Here is a 21,367-nt window from a genome sequence, read left to right as displayed (position 1 = left end):
AAATTCACTAAAGAAAACTACTGGACAGCTACAAGAAGTAATCAGAAAGACTGATGGAATATTGACCTTTATCTCGAGAGGGTTGGAATTCAAAATTGAGTTGGTGATGTTTAATTTGTACAGAGCATTGGTGGGACTTCATCTGAAGTACTTCATTCAGTTTTGAGCATGACACCTCAGAGACCTTGAAAGACCATGAGCACAGATTTACCAGACTGTTACCAACACTGAAAGTGTGACGACAGGTTCCATAAACTTGCCTTGTATTCTCTTGCGTTCACAAAGTTGAGTGTTGATTGAATTGAGGGATTTTAAAACGATAAGGAGGTTTGATGGAGACTATGGAATAGAATGGAAAAGAAATTTGTTGTCACATGTTTTACATAAAAAAAACAATATATAAGTTTTATAAGTTGCCTTACCATGCAACTATATTAATGAAAGAAGTCATACATAATAGCAAAAAAAAGGTCAAATTAAGACAAAGTTCATCACAGCTCAGTTAATGGCTTCTTGGCTTGAGGAAAGCTAATTAAGAAACGATGGAATACCCAGAAGGCGTAGCTGGGAGGTTATCACCATTCCCAGATGGGACCACCATTCTGGTTCGAGACTGCCTGCCGGATCGCTGGAATACCTGGAAGCCAATGTTGAAGAAGACCTCCACGTGGGGACGGGAGTACATAGAGCAGGTAGAATCTTTAAAACCTCCAGGGAAATAAGCCAGTTAGGTGGGCTTAATTGTGTGGAAAGACAACGGTCAACTTTCCAATCAATGACTTGGGTAAAATTGTGCTGCTAAGTTGTTGGCAGACTGACAGCAGATGGAGCTTTCTGTTGGCAAGTGGTGAAAACCTCTTTTTAACTACATTTACACATTATACATGCAGCTCCAGTTGGAGATTGTCATTAAATACTGCAAGTGTCCTCTTTCTCAGTTCTCCTTCTTTCTGGTTCTCATCAAATCTTTCATCATAATCCCCCAATTCCACAAATAAATTGCTATGATCATTCTTATAATTGAGAAAAATCCTCACTGCAACCCCATTGTCACAATTAGGTACATCTTCCATTTAAGCAATTAGCAAACATGAGATATGTCTTCAGGTTTGTGACTACTTAATCATGTCTCTCTAACAGACAAAGTAGTTTTTATGGTGGATTCGAAATGAGGAGGAGCTTTTCCTTTATTGGGCAACTCAGATCAAATCCTAGGGAACAGACATTGATCATTGAAATTGTTTAGGTGGCTGACAAAGGGGAATGGGGCACATTCTGCCAGAGGAATGAAGGAGGGAGAGAGGGAGAGGAAGAGGTCATAGTTTTACAATGTCTCTTGGGGAAGACAGGTATGAACCTAACTCTAGAAGGAAGATCAACATTGAAAGAAAGTGTAGGTCATGCATTCAGGGATTATGGTGAAGTTCTGAGAGTCAAGGGTAACAAAGGGATGGCCAAAGATGGTAAGTGGAGGATCACATTGACAGATAGGGAAGTGAAGTTAGTTCCATTGTCCAAGCATGACATCGTAATTGGTCAAGGGTGTTTTGAGATATTGGTTGAGGATATTGGAGGGAAGGGAAAGGGATTCAGATGTGAGGACGTGGTTGTGGAATGATGACTTCCAATTCCAGGGATCCAGGTGGCTGCAATTGCAGTTCCTTAAAGGCTCCTCCAACATTGAGAATGATACTCCTGACTTGAACACCTTTTAAATATGTGCTTGGATCTTTGGCCCCATAAAGTAAGAACAGTGGTGTTGACTTTGTGTCTTGATTTACAGCACTCCTAGAACATGAAGGTAGAACTGTATCCACTCCGTGACTGCCTTATGAGCAGATACACTGCACTTGTGTTCCTTCTAACCACACAGCTTTCAGAACAGTCCACCCAGGAAAACACTATTCCCATCGGTGGAGAAATCCAGAATGAAAGCAGATAATTTTCAAAATAGAGCCGGGCCATCAAGGAGAGAAACCAGGAAGCATTTTCATTTACATAATTGGTAGTGGAACACAAAGTGAAAGGAAATCGGAGGAGGAGAGGACTATATGGGCTGTTAAGCCAGCAATTCAACATGATCATGTCTGATCTAGCCTCAACTCTGTTTGGGGATATCTTTTTGTAAGGATACTGTATCAACATCTGTCTTATGTTCTTTCAGTTTTAGAAAAAGAAGTGATTAAAATTTATAGGTCATGATAATGTCAGGAATTAGAAGCTGAAATGAGAGCTGTGAGTGGGCCCACTGCTGTAAGAAACAACAGTGAATGATTAGAGTCTGTACCTCTGTCCTACTGGGCAAGTCAAGATGATTCTGAATATTCTAGTTCCTGTTCTTGTGAAGAGGAATGACAATATGGTACAGTGTTGGAATATTTACCAGCCTCAATGGCAAAATCAGAAGTGAGCCATAACACTGAACAATAACCCTGATCAAAGCAGACTAGTAACTCTGTTACTAGTGCAGTGGACGCAGTGCTATATGATGTATTGCCCCTTTTAAGTCATTGTGCAAAAGATAAGCCAGTATGGAAAAATACTGAAGGTCTTGACCCTGACCCTAATGTTACCTATTAATGATAAATGTTTAGCATTGGAGTTCAAGAAGAGGAAGAATTTTGATCAGAGTGTGACTGCATGGAGATACATAGCTGAATTTTGTACATTTTGACCTATCCTATAAGGTGAACTGCAGAAATTCACCAAAGATCCTCAGACAACACCTTCTAAGCTCACCGCCATTTCCATTTAGAAGGACAAGGGCAGCAGACATACGGGAACACCACCACCTTTGAGTTCCCCTCCAAGACACTCACCATCCTGACTTGAAAGTATTCCAAAACCCTGGAATTCCCTCCCTAATGGCACTGTGGGTCAAACCACAGCAGGTGGACTGCAGCAATTCAAGAAGGCAGTTTACCATCATCTTCTGAAGGGCAAATAGGGATGGGCAGTGATGTCCACATCCCCAAAAGAATAAATAAAAAGAACCTCGGGCAAATGACAGATGATTTAATCTGAGGTAGAATCGTTTTTGGATCAAGCAATCACACATGAGACCAAATCTTCTAAGTGAAAAGGAGCTTGGACTCAAGAAAGCGGTGATCATGTGCAGAAGCTCTGTAGCTGTTAGTCATCAAATAATGGGATAATGGACAAGTGTCTACACTTAGACACACTCTTAGGCCTAACAGGAACAACACAATGGAAAATAAGAAGTAATATTTTCAGAAGGAACAGCAGAAAGATCAACAGCGAAGAACAAGATGTAAATATTGTGGTGGATGCCACACAAAAGCATGGCGAGCAAGGAGCACAGTCAGTGTGAAGGAGCTTTGTCTGATTGAGAGGGAGGCTGAATGAGTACATCTGGGAAAATGGTTCAAAGTGGGACTTATTTAATTCTTTTCCAAGTTCAATTTTAGAGTAAATTCATTCAGACCCAAAACAAGAGACTAAAAACACAAAATCATTAAGACGTAAAAGGGGCAAGGGGGAGTGAAAATGTTGGCGGTAGAAGAAATAAATACAATAACTGTCACTAGAGAAGAAAATAGGAATGAAACTAATAGGGCTAAAGATAAATAAGTCCCAAGATGATGAGTGCGCTGGGAGTAAAACCTTTAGATTCTCAAAGTCCCAGAGGGATAGAAATCTATCAATGTAGTACCCTAATTCAGAAAAGGAAGGCGAGAAACAGTAGGCAATTCTAGGCCAGTTAGCCTTATATTTATCTTTGGGAATATGTTGGGCTCCATTACTAAAGATATTATAGAAGAACATTTAGAAATACATAATATAAGCAAATAGAGACAACATGGTTTTATGACCAGAAATCATGCCTGACCAACCTATTAAAATTCCTTAGTCAGATGTCAAGCAGGATAGATAAAGAAGAAGGAGCAAATGCAATATGTCAGGACTTCCAAAAGTTGTTTGATAAGTTGTTTGACACATAAAGCTTTATATTAAGGTAAGAGCCCTTCATATCGGGAATAGTATATCAGCATGGATTGAGCATTGACTAACGAATTAAGAGTTGGGATAAGAAGAACAGATTTATTTACAGTTATATTAATGATTTGGATAAGGGTAGTGATTGTATTAAAGCCAAGTTTGTAAATGGCTCAAAAATAGGTGGGAAGGAAAGTTGTGAGGCCAACACAGAATCTGCAGAGAAAATTAAACAGGTTGAGTTAGTGGGCAAAAACATGACACATAGAATATAATGTGGGAAAATATAGGTTATGCACATTGGCAGGAAGAATAGAGGAGCCGAATATTGTTGAAATGGAGAGAGTCTGCAGAAAGCTACAGCATAGTATGATTTGGGAGTCCTTGAGTATGAAATCACAAAAAAAAAACAAGTTCAACAAGTAATATGTCAAGCAAATGGAATGTTGGCATTTATTTCAAAGAGAATAGAGTAGAAAAATAGGGAAGTCTTGCAAAAACTATACAAGGTACTAATTAGACCACAGCTGGTGTACTGTGAATGATTTTGGTCCCGTTATCTAATGAAAGACATATTGGCATTGGAAGCAGTCCAGAGAAGGTTCACAAAATGGAAAGGCATGAAAGAATTTTCATATGAAGAAATGCTTGGTAAGTTGAGCTTGCACTCATTGGAGTTTAAAAGAATGAGAGGGGGCCTTATTGAAAAAGATAAGATTCTTAAGGGACTTGACAAGGTTGATGTGGAAAATTTATTTCACCTTTTGGAAAGTCTAGGGCAAAAAGGCATAATCACAGAGGGAAGGGTCATCATTTTAAGACGTAGATAGGGAGGAATTCTTTTCCTCAGAGGGTAGTAAATCTGTGAAATTCTTCACCATTAGGTATATTTAAGTCTACGATAGACTTCTACTCAGTAAAAGGAGTGAGGCCACTTTTAGAATACTGTGTACAATTCTAGTTTCTCTGCTATAAGAAGGATGTTGTCAAATTTGAGAGGGTACAGACAAGATTTTTGTAAGGATGTTGCCGGGATTGGAGGGTTTAAGCTAGAGCGGAATGCTGAATAGGTCAGGGTTTGTTTCCTTGGAGCGTCAGAGGCTGAGGGGTGACCTTACAGAGGTTTATAAAATGATGAGAGGTGTGGATAGGATGAATAGCCAAGGTCTTTCATCTAGAGTGAGGGAGTCCAAAACTGGAGGCATAGGATTAAGGTGAGCGGGGAAAGATTTAAAAGGGACCTGAGAGGCAGCATTTTCACAGAGGGTGGTACGTGTATGGAATGAGCTTCCAAAGGAACTGGTGTAGGCAGGCACAATTACTACATTTGTAGCCAGGTATACTACAACACTTCACCTGACGAAGGAGCAGTGCTCTGAATGCTTGTGATTTCTAATAAACCTGTTGGACCGTAACCTGGTGTCATGTGACTTCAAACATTTAAAAGGCATCTGGATGGGTATACAAATCAGAAGGGTTTGGAGAGAGATGAGCCAAATGCTGGCAAATGGGATGAGGCCAGGTTGTGAGGCCTGGTTGGCATGGACAAGTTGGACTAAATGGTCTGTTTCCATGTTGTATGACTCTATGACCCTATGAATTAAGGATAATGATGAAAACGAAGAAAGTGGGATTAAGGGTTATTGGGTCATCCGTGATCTCAATGAAATTATAAATCAGATCTGTTGGGCTGAATGGCCTACTTCAGTGCCAATGTCTGATGTTCTTATGGGGAAAGTTATACTTTAACTGCAAGAAGTGAATCAAATGGCACACATAGTTCCTCAACTGGAAAGGAGAGAAAAATGATAAAAATAGCTGCTGGTGAGCTGTTGGATGATTCTGGAGAATCACTGTATCATAGCACAGGTTAGTGCTATTCAGTCCAAAGGTGATAAATGTTTTATGACTGTTTGAATAATGACTACAGAAGGAGAGCATTATGTGAATGTGAGATAGGCATTGATGGAATGTACAAAGTCATGAGCTTTGCAGACAAATGCTAAGTGACTCAAGATGTTGACACAAAACTGAAGCTGTTGAAGGTAAAAATGAGCCGATATGATGGAATGATACTTTTCCAAGAGGAAACTCTGAGCCCAGTGTAAAGAGAAGAAATGAAGACATGCAGTTTCAGATATTAGACACGAAGTAAAATCCCCTCATCTCAGCTGAAACAAGTCTAAAACTTATCCTACATGTGTCAGAAGAGATTTGCAGCATTTCACAGAGCAACAGACCATTGACTGCTAAACAGATCCTGACAAGTTACAAATATGTTTTCACAATTCTTGGAGATCTTCCTGGTAAATTTCATCTCAAAAGTGGATGATAGTGTAACACCAACTTGGCATATGCTGAAGAGCATTACAGCTGCCCTCAATTCCAACCTGAGAAACCCGATAAAGAAAGGGGTAATCAAGAAAGTTTTTTGGATATACAGATCTTGAGTATTGCTGAGGAAGGAGACATTTTGTAAAAACCTTTCGTGCCTTGCGCTCCCCAGAACAATTTGCAAGGTTAAAAAGTTGCCATTGTCTTACCAGACCATAGGACTGCTTTCCCTTTACAGGTAGACGATTGGTGGCGGTTTAACGTGAGGGTCACCACGCCTCAGGCAAGGGGAAAGGTTGAGAAGACAATATCTTCATAGTGACCTCAGCTGGTGGGGAATTGAAACTTGGGGTTGTTGGTGGGCATTCTATATCACAAGTCAGCCACCTAGCCTATTGAGTGAACCAACCCCTCAAAAATACTAAAGTAAATCAAAAAGGCTTAATTATCCTGTATCAGAGGAGAGTGTAGATTGGCTGGCAAGTGGACTGTGACTGGCAGAGACATTACCAAGGAGAATGCACTAATTAATGATGACTGTCAGTTAACAAAGCTCACTGATATGTAGACCCAGGGCTAAATTTTACCAAAAATGTGAGGTGTCCATTATGTGGATCTGACTGGATGGTTTCACTCTGTAAGTTCTAATGGGTTTTCTTGTGCAATTCTCTGCACCATGACTTTACACCATGATTCTTATGCTCAGCGGTCATGTACTCATGCACTCATCACTGCTGGGATCTTCTTGGATTTGCACCTTCAACACATTGAAAGGAATGTTGTGAGCACTTTTGGGCTCTATACTTAAGGAAGGATGTGCTGGCCTTGGATGCAGTGCAGAGGAGGTTCACAAGAATGATCCCGGGGATGAAGGCCTTGTTGCACAAGAAGTAGCTGAAGATGCTTGGTCTGTACTTTGATGGAGTTTAGAAGCATGAGGGGGGCCTGATTGAAACTTATAGAATACTGAGATGCCTGGATAGAGTTGACGTGGAGAAGGTGTTTACACCTGTAGGAGAGACTAGGACCCAGGGACATAGTCTCAGAGTGACGGGACAACCCATAAGAACTGAGATGAAGAGGAATTGCTTTGATCAAAATCTGTGGAACTCATTGCCACAGGAGGCAGTGAAGGCCAAGTCATTCAATGTATTTTAGACAGAGATAAATGGGTTCTTGATTGGTAAGACAATCAAAGATTACAGGGAGAAGACAGGAAAATAGGGTTTAGAAACATATCAGTTATGATTGAATAGTACAGCAGACTTGATGGGCAGAATGGCTATTTGTGTCCATTCATCTTATGGTCTAAACCCAAATTATATATCAGATCCATTGATGCAAGCCAAGAACTGCCATTCACAGTTGCAGTCTGGAAGAGATTTACCCCAGAAATGGCTAATGGAGGCAAGTTGGCACCCTGATTTACTTATAGAGAATAGAGGGTACGGTGAACAAGGTGATGGAGCGGTGAGCCGCCCTCCTTCCTCCGGACCACCAGAGAAGATCATGGCACCAGAATCGCCAACCTAGTCTGAAATCATAACCAGAGTCAGTATGGTGGTCGCAGTCCAGAGGAATGCCCAGCAGTGCAGGCAGACTGATAATGACCAGCAGCCTCCTCTCACTCACTCTATCTCTGCCACTGCACCCATCTCCCTCCAAAGCTCACAATCCACTGCATGCAGCACCTTCCCTCAATTGCTGTCACTCACCAAATCCCTTACATGCTCCCAATTTATTCACTTAGAAAACATCACCACATCTCTCCAGCTTTAACAGTTGCGCAGCCACTTTCATCTCACTCAATCCCTATTAGCATCTCATTCTCTGACAAAACACACCATAATAGGGCAGCCAGAGCCAAGACGGGTTGGTGTGATGCCTGATGTTTGTCTTCTCGTTCCTTTACAAGTATACAAACATTGCTTTAGCAGGGGAGGATTATGACCATTCATGTGATGAGACCGAGGTCGCCATGTCTCTGCAATCAAGTCAGATTTATTATCATGTGCTGCACTGCCCTCCCATTACCTCCACTATGAATATATTCTCAAGATGCCCATATTTCTACCCCTATTTTGTAACTCATTCTCTGTATCTCCTGCAGGGACCAGCAACTATTAGGCCATGTAAAGTCCAGTACCTTGGGTTACCATCTCCTCCTCCACCTTTGAGGAAGAAGCTCCAACTCCTTCATAGGATGCTGGTTCCTATCTCTGCACCAGCTCCAATACTGACACCTTTGGTGGATATTTAATTGGATATGCATGCTGATGGGCACATCAGTGTCCATCTCCATAGCGGACTGAGCAAAAATCCTTCCTGATCGCTATCATGCAGAGGACTGTCAAAGACCACGCATCTGCTAAGGTCCAAGCAGGAGATGATTGAATCCTGTTGGCCATTAATAGCTTCACTAAAATATACAACCCAACACAGGAGTAGTGGGCTGGTTTGATGGAGACTTTCCGGAAAGTGAATTGAACTGAAATAGTCCTCTAATATTTTCTGCACTGTGCTTCCTCCAGTATGCATGTGTCTGGCTGTGTCCCTGGACAAATTGGCTGCTGCCATGGAAACCAATGCCCAGAAAACTTGATGCCTGTTGTATATACGTGCCAATCTGTATTCCATTGGTACCATCTGCAATCAGTGCTTTGGGGGACAAGGGCCCTTGACCTCACTTTAGATGGCTATGCTTCACAAGGAGATAGGGTAATGTTATTAGGCTGAGAAAGTGAGGTCTGCAGATGCTGGAGATCAGAGCTGAAAATGTGTTGCTGGAAAAGCGCAGCAGGACAGGCAGCATCCAAGGAACGGGAAATTCGACGTTTCGGGCATAAGCCCTTCTTCAGGAATCTTCAAGATTCCTGAAGAAGGGCTTATACCCGAAACGTCGAATTTCCTGTTCCTTGGATGCTGCCTGACCTGCTGTGCTTTTCCAGCAATACATTTTCAGCTAATGTTATTAGGCACCCAGTACATACGTGCTTGTCTTCCACCCAGAGAAGGAAGCACATATATGCCCCTGCCACCCCTCCCTATGCAAAGGTGCCTACTCCCTCCACCTTAACCCTGCCTGCCATCTCCAACCCTTTCCAAGCTGAGAAAGGTGAACCTGCATCTAGACAGGACACACTCAGCATGTCTGAGTTCTCTAATCACGCATGCCTCTGGGTGTATTTACCTCCAAAGCCAACAGCATCCGCTTTCGGGCAGGCTCCCTCCACCCCAGCTACAGTTGGTGGCACTGCGCCAAGACGTAATGTGAGTGAATGGGAAAATAAAACCTCCTGAAGGCACATAGGTGGCCCGGGTGAAACCTGACTGGGGATACATCATCACACTTTCAAATATGCATTCACCTTTCATCATTAGCTCTGTGAGTGACTATCATTGTGACTGCACCTACAAAAGAATGTGTTCCTAATCCACCTCTCTGACGTTGTTAGTGTAGTGGCCACAGAGCTAACAACCACTGTTGTGCTTGGATCCATTAGGGAAGGTTCCTTTGAGCCTCCATGTACCATATGAGACACGAAGCAGCTCCTCTCTAACTCAGCAGCTGCAACACATTCAAATGATATTTGAGCTGTGTCCTCAAAACATTGGCACATGGAGGTCTCTGACTAGGATGACAATGGGGTATTTCTACATTAACCTTCAATATTGTTAACCTAATTCCAATGTGTGTTGTTTAAACCTCCTGGCACACAGTCAGCATGCAATTGTAAATGTGGCAGCAATAATGAGAACTCCTTCTCCCACCCCAATCCCCACATGCCCCCAAAAAGACAGCATTGCAGATCACATAGTAGTGTGCATAGTTGAAAGTCCAAGGTGTGAAGTGAACATCTTGTATAGGCTTTGAAATTTCAGAAGGTGATTGTAACTTTTGCAACTAAAGGGAATCGTTATAGTTTACCTGACATTACTTGTGCTTCACAGCCATTAGCAGGCTTAATTTGTAACGTTGAATGATAAGATTGTTTGTGGCCAAGTACTTTGATCGATAAGGTTGGTCAAGGCATGTGTTCCACATGCAGAATGATATTTTACTCTGCACTGTGTGAGTGGCTGTTTAATGCTATTGCCACTTGAAGGGCCTCACATTGCACACACATTGAGCCCAGTTCCTCAGAGGAAATAATAAAAACACTTTCTCTGGTGTGGTGGTAGCCATTTTTCATTTCAGTGGCAACTTGTGGATTTGAGGGAACACAGTTCTTCATCAGGTGGAATGCAAACATAGTGTCAGGATACCCCAAGTTTTAATGTTTCTTTCTGATAACCGGTCAACCTCATCAACTTTGATCTTCCCATATTCCCATCTACACATTTTTTAAAATTGTCCATTCAATGCCCAAGTATACAGCTTACTTATGTCAAAAATAATTTTGCAATGTCCACTATTGTGTTGACTGTTAACCACTTCTCCCTCAATACCCAATGTTTAATCATCTCCCACCCATACAGATATTCTTAATAAGCCTGTTCAAGCATAATGACACATCTCTGGAGCAAGTGAGTCTTGGATCCAGGCCTCAGTTTCTCTTTTATCGACATCGTCTGGAGTCACCTGAAAGATGACAGATTTCCTTCCTCAGAGGGCATTAGTGGACCAGATGGATTTTTATAACAATCAACTGGTTAAGCAATCGCCATTTAATTCCAGATTTCTGACACATTCAAATGTAACTTACTAGGATTTGAACTGATGTCCCCAGAACATCAGCCTAAGCCCTAGATTACTCGGTCCAGTGAAATAACCAGTGTGCCATCACTTCCTCAAAGATTTTAAGTAACCTGCTTGGACATGTTACAAAACATCACTCGAGCAGCTAGGAATTGAGTACAGACCTTCTGGCTCAGAGGTGGGAACACTGCCACTATACCACAGGAGCTATGATCTCTTATCCTTAAATGTTTAGTTTGCCCTCATCACAATTATTGACCTCTCTGCATCCCAGCATGCAGTCTCCAATCCCCACAATTGACTTCCGAAATCTTCCCATCTGATAGCCCCTGACAACCATTGATTTTCAGTGAATATACGCCAGATTGACTGTGGCTCACCACAACCTTCCCTTGGAACCTATCAACAAAGACTGCATACTCAAACTACTGAACCTGTGCCTCACAACACACTTCACATTCAATAACCAAATATATGAACAAATCAACGGCACACCCATGGGCTCACCCATCTCTAGACTCATAGCAGAAGCTGTCATGCAAAAATTAGAACAAACAGTCTTACCGCAAATTCAACCCAAACTCTGGGTCAGATATGTAGATGACACCTTTGTAATCATTAAAAACACAGAAATAGAAAACACACACCAGATCACAAATGCCACACTCACAGGAATCCGATTCACTAGAAAGGAAGAAAAGGACATCCAACTCCCATTCCTAGATGTGATGATACAGAGAACACCGAATGGAGAATTCAGCACAAAGGTATACAGGAAAGCCACACACACAGACCAAGTCCTAAACTACGAAAGCAACCACCCCAACACACACTGAGGCACACCATTACTGCAAAAAGAGGAAGAAAAACACCTTTACAAAGTATTCGCCAAAAATTGTACTGTTGTGTTCAGGGCACATTATTGTGTTCAGGGATGCGGTATGGATAGGATTGGGGGTGGGGGGGGGAAGGTGTTCTGTTTCTAGGAGTGTTGGTGAAGACTCGATGGGCCAAATGGTCTCTTTCTGCACTGTAGGGATTCAATGCGATGTGCTGTGATAATTTGGTGAGGCTAATGTGCAATAATAATGCCAACTTTTGTGGATGTTGCTACACAGAAATATGCCCTGAGGTATTGGGAATGCTGGCCAAGATGCAGGATGGGAGGAGCAACTGGGTTCTGGAGAATTGGTGCCATTTTTCCCTGTTGCTTGGGAAAATGGGAAAATACTAAAAATGAGGTGAAAACAGATGACAATGAGATGTTAATATATGCAAATAGGTCTCTCATTGCTCACAAGCAAGATTTTTGTCTAGCCGTTCAATGCTTGGATGGAATCAACCTTTTTCTTGACGTCAAGATTATAATTTTCCAATCTTGTCATATTTTCCTAATATGGTTGTTATTGCTCTTGTCGTTCAAGGATTGGGAGAATTCTGCCCCAAGTTTAAAATATAGACTCAATTTACTTAACCTGCTGTCATAGCATTCTCATCCAAACATCAATGGAGTGAACTGCCATCAATGTAAGTTTTTTTTGCCATTTGTTATCATCGTCATTTGCTAGACCTGTATGCTAATCTTTTTCCTTCTTGATACAGGTACTTAGAGTCATAGAGATGTACAGCATGGAAACAGACCCTTCGGTCCAACCCGTCCATGCCGACCAGATATCCCAACCCAATCTAGTCCCACCTGCTAGCATCCGGCCCATATCCTTCCAAACCCTTCCTATTCATATGTGCATCAAAATGCCTCTTAAATGTTGCAACTGTACCAGCCTTACACCCAGATATCACTAAAGATCTCCATTTATGAGTTCCAAGTCTTTTAAAAGGTGTTCTGAATTTCTACTTTGTTAACAAAATAAATCACCTCACAACATCTGGCACCTTATTGACACCTTTTTGTGTCTTCCTCATAATTACATTCCACTTAGCTTTGTATTGTCATGCCCTTGTCTGTATCAGTGGTGCGGAGGTGGAGATGGTCAACAACATCAAGTTCCTTGGAGTGATGATCACCAACAATGTGTCCTCATCCACCCAAGTCAATATGATGGTCAAGACAGCACAACAAGGTCTTCACTTCCTCAGGAAGTGAAGGAAATTCAGCATGTCCGCAAGGACTCTTACCAATGTTTATAGATGCACTATAGAAAGGGTCCAGCCTTTTTGCATCACAGCTTGGTATGGCAATTGATCTTCCCAAGATAGCAAGAAACTGCTGAGAGTTGTGAACACAGCCTAGTCCATCAGCCTTCCATCCATTGACTCCACTTATACTTCTCACTGCCTCGAGAGTGTACCCAACATAATCAAAGACTCCTCCCACTCCAGTTATACTCTATTCCACCCTCTTCCATCGGGCAGAAGATGTAAAAGTTCATGTACATGTATGAACAGATTCAAGGACAATATCTTTCCCGCTGTTATAACATATTTGAATGGACCTCTCAAATGGTGGTGTTGATCTGTCTCTGCACCTTCTCTGTGGTTGTAACACTGTATTCTACACTCTGTTCTGCTACCCCGATGCACTTTGTGTTTTACGATCGGTCTGTATAACATGCAAAACAGCACTTTTAATTATATCTCGATACATGTGACAACAATGAATCAAACTCAGCAAGCCAAAATGCATGACTTTCTTTATGTCAATCATTAACAGTGCTGAATTTCCTTCACTTGCTGAGGAAGTAAAGATAATGTTGTGCTGTGTTGACCATCACATTGACGTGGATGGACCAGGATAGATTGTTGGTGATCATCACTCCCAGGAACTCGATGCTGTTGACCATCTCCACCTCAGCACCACTGATATAGTTAATGATTAAAATCATTAAATTTGGGGCGCATGGTGGCTCAGTCTCACAGCGCCAGGGACCCAGGTTCAATTCCAGTCTCAGGTGACTGTCTGTGTGGAATTTGCACATTTCCCCTGTGTCTGCATGGGTTTCCTCCAGGTGCTCTTGTTTCCTCCCATAATCCAAAAATGTGCAGGTTAGGTGAATTGGCCATTCAAAATTGCCCATAGTGTTCAGGGGTGTGTAGGTTAGGTGCATTAGTCAGAGGTAAATGTAGACTAATAGGGTAGGGGAATGGGTCTAGGTGGGTTACTTTTTGGAGAGTCAGTGTGGATTTGTGGGGCCAAATGGCCTGTTTCTACACTATATGGATTTTATGCTTCTATGAACATGAATTAGAAATCTGGAATATCCTGTTCTAAAAGGCGGTGACTGCAAGGACAATTAGATCTTTCAAGACTGGATAGATAGTTTTTTTGTTGGTTAAAGTCATGATGGCATATACACAAAGATGTGCAAATCGAATCGGGATGTAGGTCAGCCATGGAACAGGTTTGAGGGGCAGAATGGTATCCGTAGGTTGTGTATCCCTTTTTACAATGCTACACTAGGCTAGGAAATGTTAGGAAATTGGAGGCCTGGTTTGGGGACTGGCTGTAGGTATTCTGAATTATGAGAAGATGAAACCAGAGACGGCCTCTGTTCTACCAGCATTGATCCAATGAGGAGTTTGTGACAATGTTCTTTTGTCTGAGACTTAAACCAAGAACAATTGAACCCAGAAGAAGAGAGAGTAAAGCCTATTTGTTTATTTCACATTGATACCAGATTGCATTCGGATTCAGAATTTGATTGGGTGGTTAGAAATTAAATACAATTTATTATTTTCATAAAATGTTACACGCTGAAACATAATATTGATACTGAACCATTGGCTGTACAGTAATTGTCACACGAATCAATACAATTCCAACACTATTGTGTTTTGTAGTTCTACTTGATACATTCACAAATGAGGTAACACAGCATTGACTGGTCTGCTCCCTGTCTGCTTTTCAAAGGATTCTGACTCTTGCTGTCTCTGCCTTGCACCCATTACCTCCAAGGCTTCTCCTCCTGACAGATGAAAAGGGAGAAATAACGTTTTCCCTTGTCATGAAATAAAGTCCTTAATGTCATAATGCCTGCAGTCACATATCACCACTGATTCTCCTGTCAGTACTGTGAATGTAGCCTGCCCTTACTCCTACACAGCTGTTTCCCTTTGTCCTGCCCATCCCCCATTCGGAGCAGTAATAAGCCGTCTTGTTTTTCATCATCTTGGCTTTCAGTTCATCCTAGTTCTGGCAAAACAGGTTTCCATAAATTTCATCACCCACAATAAGAGTAATGAGCAAGCAATGAATTATGAAGTAGATGCAGAATAATGATAACATTTTAATGAGTTAGGCCTGACAAAAGTGGAAGCTTTGCTTGTTTGACTGGCTTGGCACCATTCCCAAGAATTTCCTCAAATGCAGTTCTTTCACATGGGAATTGTCAAGTATAAGAAATTAAAAAGGCAATGATACTACAATGAATCTCGTAAGTAAGTAAATTTATATGGATGTAAATGATAATGTCATTTCCTTGTAGGCTTGCTATTTCAAAATATACACTTAAAATGATTCATTTTTATTGTATATCAGTATTTTGAATGGTGTAGACTAGTTTCTTACTTGCCTCACCTCCTCCCTCAATTTATTTCTTCTTGTTCCCTGTTGACCACATGACAATTTGCTTGAAAAAGAATGGAACCTCCCCGAGCCAGGTATTTATGCAAGGTATTTATTTATCTGGCTCTTTCAGGCTTGGTTCTTTCTGGTCGATGTTTTCACAGCAAATAGTTGTGAAAACTGGAGCTGTCAAGCGTGAAAGATTATGTCCTGTGACTACAATAAGGCTGCTTTAGCCTTTGCAGCTAATAAAAGGTTTCTAATTGCCCTCCAAACAGCCTGAAACAAAGCTAATTTTACACCACACAAGATAACACTCTGTAGGCACTAATTAAAGGCTTGAAAAGCTTTTATTTTCAAGATAATAAAACTGGCAAGGAGATATCTAATGCTGCAGGGAGCAGGGGACAGGAGAAATCCGCCAGTTCCTTTGAGGTGAGATTCCTGATGGACACAAAAGCAAATTCCTATCTTAAACCCATGAGACTGAAAGAGACCTTGAAGTCAGCATGGCAGGGACCAGCACTCAAGATTGACAAAACAAACCTGATGACTGTTACTCTTCCAGTGTTCATCACAACACTCCGCATAAACGTATTCTCACCACAAATCAAGGGTTTTGAAGCTGGGGGGTGGTGATGGGAGCAGGTTTGCATCTGTTTAATTGCACCGTTCTGCCTTCAAAGCTTTCCTCTGCTATACAATCTTTTTAAAACAAAAGGTAGTGTAATATTGCACATCATCGAGTGAAATAACAAAACTCGTATCATTTTGTGAAAAAGATGCCTGTGCTTCACACTTTGCAAAGGTTTGAAATGCTAAAGTATATCAAAAAGACTGGTCATGTATTCACCTGCTCCAAATAAATCATGTAATAGAACAAGCCATTGTCAGATTCAGTTTTTATGATTCCTTCAATTTTTCTCTGCTTGACGGCTATTGTCTGTGGTGGAGATGTTGTCACAGCATTTTCTGTTAAGGCTATTTGTATCTGCGATTTAGTACTCTGGCAATAGCACTGCTTTTTATCTGTATCCTCAGGGACTTAATTTGCATGTCTGACACCATCAGTGATGCTGGTTTTTTTTCCTCCTATCATAATTGAATTTGAAAATTTAAACAATTCAAAAATTCATTGGTAATATGGCCAAACGACTTGACCTGAATCTTAATTTGTGGCACTTCCACAATGCTAAACTCCTTGGGCCTGTTTTTATAGGCTGAAAGCCCCTTAGCAGACAGATTGTTTGTTCATCAGGATGTGGCACTAATCCAGAGGGATTTTGGTAGCTTTGTCATGTGAAAATGACAGCTCACATTTTCTATTGGTTGTTTCCATTCCTACTAACATCCATCCTTGTCATGAGGGCACCTGCTTGTGTATTTTAATACTTCAAATATACTTAAATTGACTCTATCACTACTGAAATAGAGAGTACTGAGCAATGACTTATAGGCCAATCGACCTCTCTGGAACATATTTTTTCTTCAGAAAGATTTAGCAGGGAATATGTATGTGTGTGTGTAAAATGTCTTTTGCTGCATGAAGCAAGTAAGGCATTCACACACTTTTGCACACATATCATTTGGCTTTAATTCAAGAAGTACTGCATTCTAAACATCAAACAAGGTTGAGTAACCATGTTATTTAAACATGGTGAGGTTTTCTGATAATGAATGGGCCAGGGAGAGAACAGAAGAAAGGCTCTATAGTCAAAGAATAGAATTGCTATAAGCAAGAGACTGCACGAGGAAAGCAATAAGCATGCACTTTAAGCTGAGGTCATACAGAACTCAGTAGTGGTATGCTCATTCTTATACAAAGAAAGTATTTTCTCCAGTGAACTGAGCAACAAAATATAGGTTGCATTTCATTTTTTAGGGAAAAAAAAGGTACAACTACAATTCTATTGAAATGTCAGTGCAGTTATTTTAGATACTGCAATTCAATTTATCCAAACAAATCACAAAAAATGTACAAAACACAACAGTTGAAATGTAGACTTAGAACTAGTATTTTCTGAAAAGCATAAAATAATCTTTTTAAACATTTTAAAGCATTTTTTCCTATAATTAAAGGGTGGTTTAAAATAATGTTTTATTTTAAAGCCAGCAGTCTACGATTATATATTTAAAAATGTAATTTTAGTGATTTCCTTTTGATTCGTTTGTTATTCATCTGACTATTAGCGGTTACTTACAGCATTTTACAGCAAAAATGAGAAAGGTTACAAATGACAATTTTTGTGCTGTAAGTATTCTTTTGAAGAAATTTTATGTGTAATCATTTCAGGTCTGTGCCCTGATTAGAATCTAGCCTTGAAGACATGGAAGCCGACAAGGGACATAGAGTCAAGGCAAAGTGAGAAATATTAACTATTGATTATATTGATCTGGGACGTTAAATGGCAGACTATTTTGGTTCAGGTTACCACCATCTTTCAAAAGATGAATACCAGCTTTTAAATCCAAAAAATTTCTGAACTGACATCCGAAACCACATGGTTTGACCGTGTGGTAAACATTAAAATGCACCAATTGGAACAAAGGCTGGATTCAAAGGCTGGAGAGCTGCGCTATGGAAGAAAGCTTTTCATAGCCAGTTATGTATTGTGGGAAGAAAAAACCTGGCTGACTGCCAAATTTTTGAAGTCAACAATTTACAAAGCACCACAAAGAATAAGGCGCTTACTGTAACAGACCTACCCTGATTGGATAACAGGACACGAGAACAATACATACAATATTACATTGGTGATGATGTGTTGCTGACAACCAGTGTGTTAGTTGCAATTAAAATCATTTCAATTCATACATAATGCTTTTAATATGTTAAAAACAAATTATAAATATTAAGTGACAAATATATTATCTGGCAGATTATCTGTGATAAAATGGGCTATTTCTTCTAGCTAATAATGTGAGAATGTTAACCAATATAGTTCAGGCATTCCATTTAAAAAAATGCTTCTTTGTTCCCTGCACTTAAAATGCGATAGGGATCCATTTTCTTAACTTTGTTGTTTCACCAGATTTGCTTTCTTTCAGTATTCAATGTCAGAAAGTGCATTACATATGATTGTGCTCAGCAGTGATGGCCTTCATGATTGTACAGTTGATAAAGTCCACTGCAAGTTGCACCACCAACTTCAAGAAGGAGAAAGAAGAAAAATGGCTGAGAAAGAAACTTCCTTTTATCCTCAACATGAAACTGACAATACATTTTCACTCTCCACTTAGAATAAGGGTGTTATATTTTCCTGCATTTTTAAATCCCAATTTTAAACATCGACATAAAACATTGTTCTTTATACACAAGACAACACGTAGAGCGTTTATTTTTAATAAAACCAAGCAAATAGAAATAAGCTTAATGGTGAAGATTTGTGCCACTGTAAAACTTCACCTTCAGCAATAACCGATGTGGCTTCACAATGAACTTCAAGATATTTTTCTGTCCATTTCTATTGACAGTTTGGCAATCATTCCTTATTTCACAGCTGGCTGTTAAGTGTTGTCAGCTTTTTCTTACAGATATTTATAGTCAGACTGTTGCACAGCATGGACAAAGTTAAAAATCACACAACACCAGGTTATAGTCCAACGGGTTTATTTGGAAGTTATCTCAAGAATTTGACTGGAAAGTTGAATATTTATGAATCAAAGCCTGCAACCCATTCCAAAAGATCAAAGATTTAACAGCAATCTAGGTTTGTTCGCGCAATCCTTCAACAACCTGTTTTGTTCATTATTTCAGAACACATTTCAACTCTGGCAATGCCAGCATTAGTTGCCTGTCCCTTACTTCCCTTGAGCCAAGTGGTTGGCTTGGCCACTTCTGAGGGAAGTGGGCGGCACGGTGGCACAGTGGTTAGCACTGCTGCCTCACAGCGCCTGTAGACCCGGGTTCAATTCCCGACTCAGGCGACTGACTGTGTGGAGTTTGCACGTTCTCCCCGTGTCTGCGTGGGTTTCCTCCGGGTGCTCCGGTTTCCTCCCACAGTCACAAAGATGTGCGGGTCAGGTGAATTGGCCAAGCTAAATTGCCCATAGTGTTAGGTAAGGGGTAAATGTAGGGGTATGGGTGGGTTGCGATTCGGCGGGTCGGAGTGGACTTGTTGGGCCGAAGGGCCTGTTTCCACACTGTAAGTCTAATCTAATCTAAATATCATTTCAATTGCATGACACTAAAATCGTTTGCTATAAATTCAGTGTCTCATGATCCTGCTCCACAGCTACCTGAAGAAGGAGCAGCACTCCAAAAGCTAGTACTTCCAAATAAACCTGTTGGACTATAATCTGGTGCTGAAAAGTGTGGTGCTGGAAAAGTGCAGCAGGCCAGGCAGCATCTGAAGAGCAGGAGAATCGACGTTTTGGCCTGAAGAAGCTTATGTCCGAAACGTCGATTCTCCTGCTCCTGCGCTTTTCCAGCACCACACTTTTCAACTCTGGTCTCCAGCATCTGCAGTCCTCACTTTCTCCTATAATCTGGTGCTATTTGATTTTTAACTTTGCCCACTCAAGTTCAACACCAGCAATTCCAGATCAGTGCAGCATGGAACCATGCCAACTAGATATCCTAAATTAATCTAGACACATTTGCTAGCATTTGGTCCACATCCCTCAAAATGTTTCCTATTCATATATTCATCCAGATGCATTTTAAATATTGTAATTGTACCAGCTTCCACTATTTCCTCTGGCAGTTCATTCCATACATACACCACCCTATGTGTGAAGCAGTTGCCCCTTAGGTCCCTTTTATATCTTTCCCCTTTCATCCTAAACCTATGTCCTCTAATGTTCGGACTTCCCTACACTGGGGAAAAGACCTTGGCTATTCACCCTATCCATGCCCCTCATGATTTTATAAACCTGTATTGAATCACACCAGACAACCCTCTGTAAAGTCACCTATGTGGTCAATATTTATTAATTTCTAGTCTGTAGTTGCAATTTTATTCATTGTACTTGCATATCTTGTAATTATGAATATACAAAAAAATGACAGGCAGGAAAAGACCCCTTGGTCTAGCCAGTCTGTCCCACATAATAATGTCACGTACCTCACAAAATAGAATTCAAAAGAATTAATCAACACAACAAAGAAGAAACAGCTGCTTGGATAATGAATAGTTACTTGGTTGTTTTTTTTAAAACACAGGTTTTACGTTCTAAAGAGTCAAGCTGAAAACAAGATGAATGAGATTAAATTACAGGAATGAATTAATGAGCATTTATTAATACAGTATATAGTTGCCATGCTATAGTCACTATACCAATCATTTGTTGCTTTCTTTTCCTTATAGTACTCGGTTTCTGAATCCAGAGTAAATATATTAATCTAGTACATGCAAATAGAAGGAAAAATGGCAAAGTGGGATTTTAACAGCCTCCTGCTTAGTTAATTTACTTTACTTCTGCAATTGTAAATTAATCATTCACAGTAACATCAATTTACTTGTAGTTAATCATACAGGGAGGAGCTAAATACTTGGAGCAATGTGCAGTTCATTATCAAAACATTATTTACAGTACTAGGCTTATACAATGACTATGTGCAGTTCCTGTCAGTTGCTAGGAGCATTGAGATGTGTCTACGGTTTGTGAAAGAATAAAACTCAGAAAGAAAATTGGTATTGATTTACAGCAAAGATAAACTGTTACAATGCTGTGGTTTCTATTTTCATAATGTATTACAAAGAAAAATCATGATTTTGTTTCAGTGGTATAAAGAGTAAGTTAAAATTAATCTAACATATATTGCCTGCTCTGTTTTAGACTTAAAAATATACATTGAATATTGTTAGCTTTCCTGTTTAGTAATGTAGCACGTTTGGCCAAAGAATTCTATA

The sequence above is a fragment of the Hemiscyllium ocellatum genome, chromosome 2 (genome assembly GCF_020745735.1).
Source record: "Hemiscyllium ocellatum isolate sHemOce1 chromosome 2, sHemOce1.pat.X.cur, whole genome shotgun sequence".
NCBI lineage: Eukaryota > Metazoa > Chordata > Chondrichthyes > Orectolobiformes > Hemiscylliidae > Hemiscyllium > Hemiscyllium ocellatum.
This window is presented reverse-complemented; position numbering follows the sequence as displayed.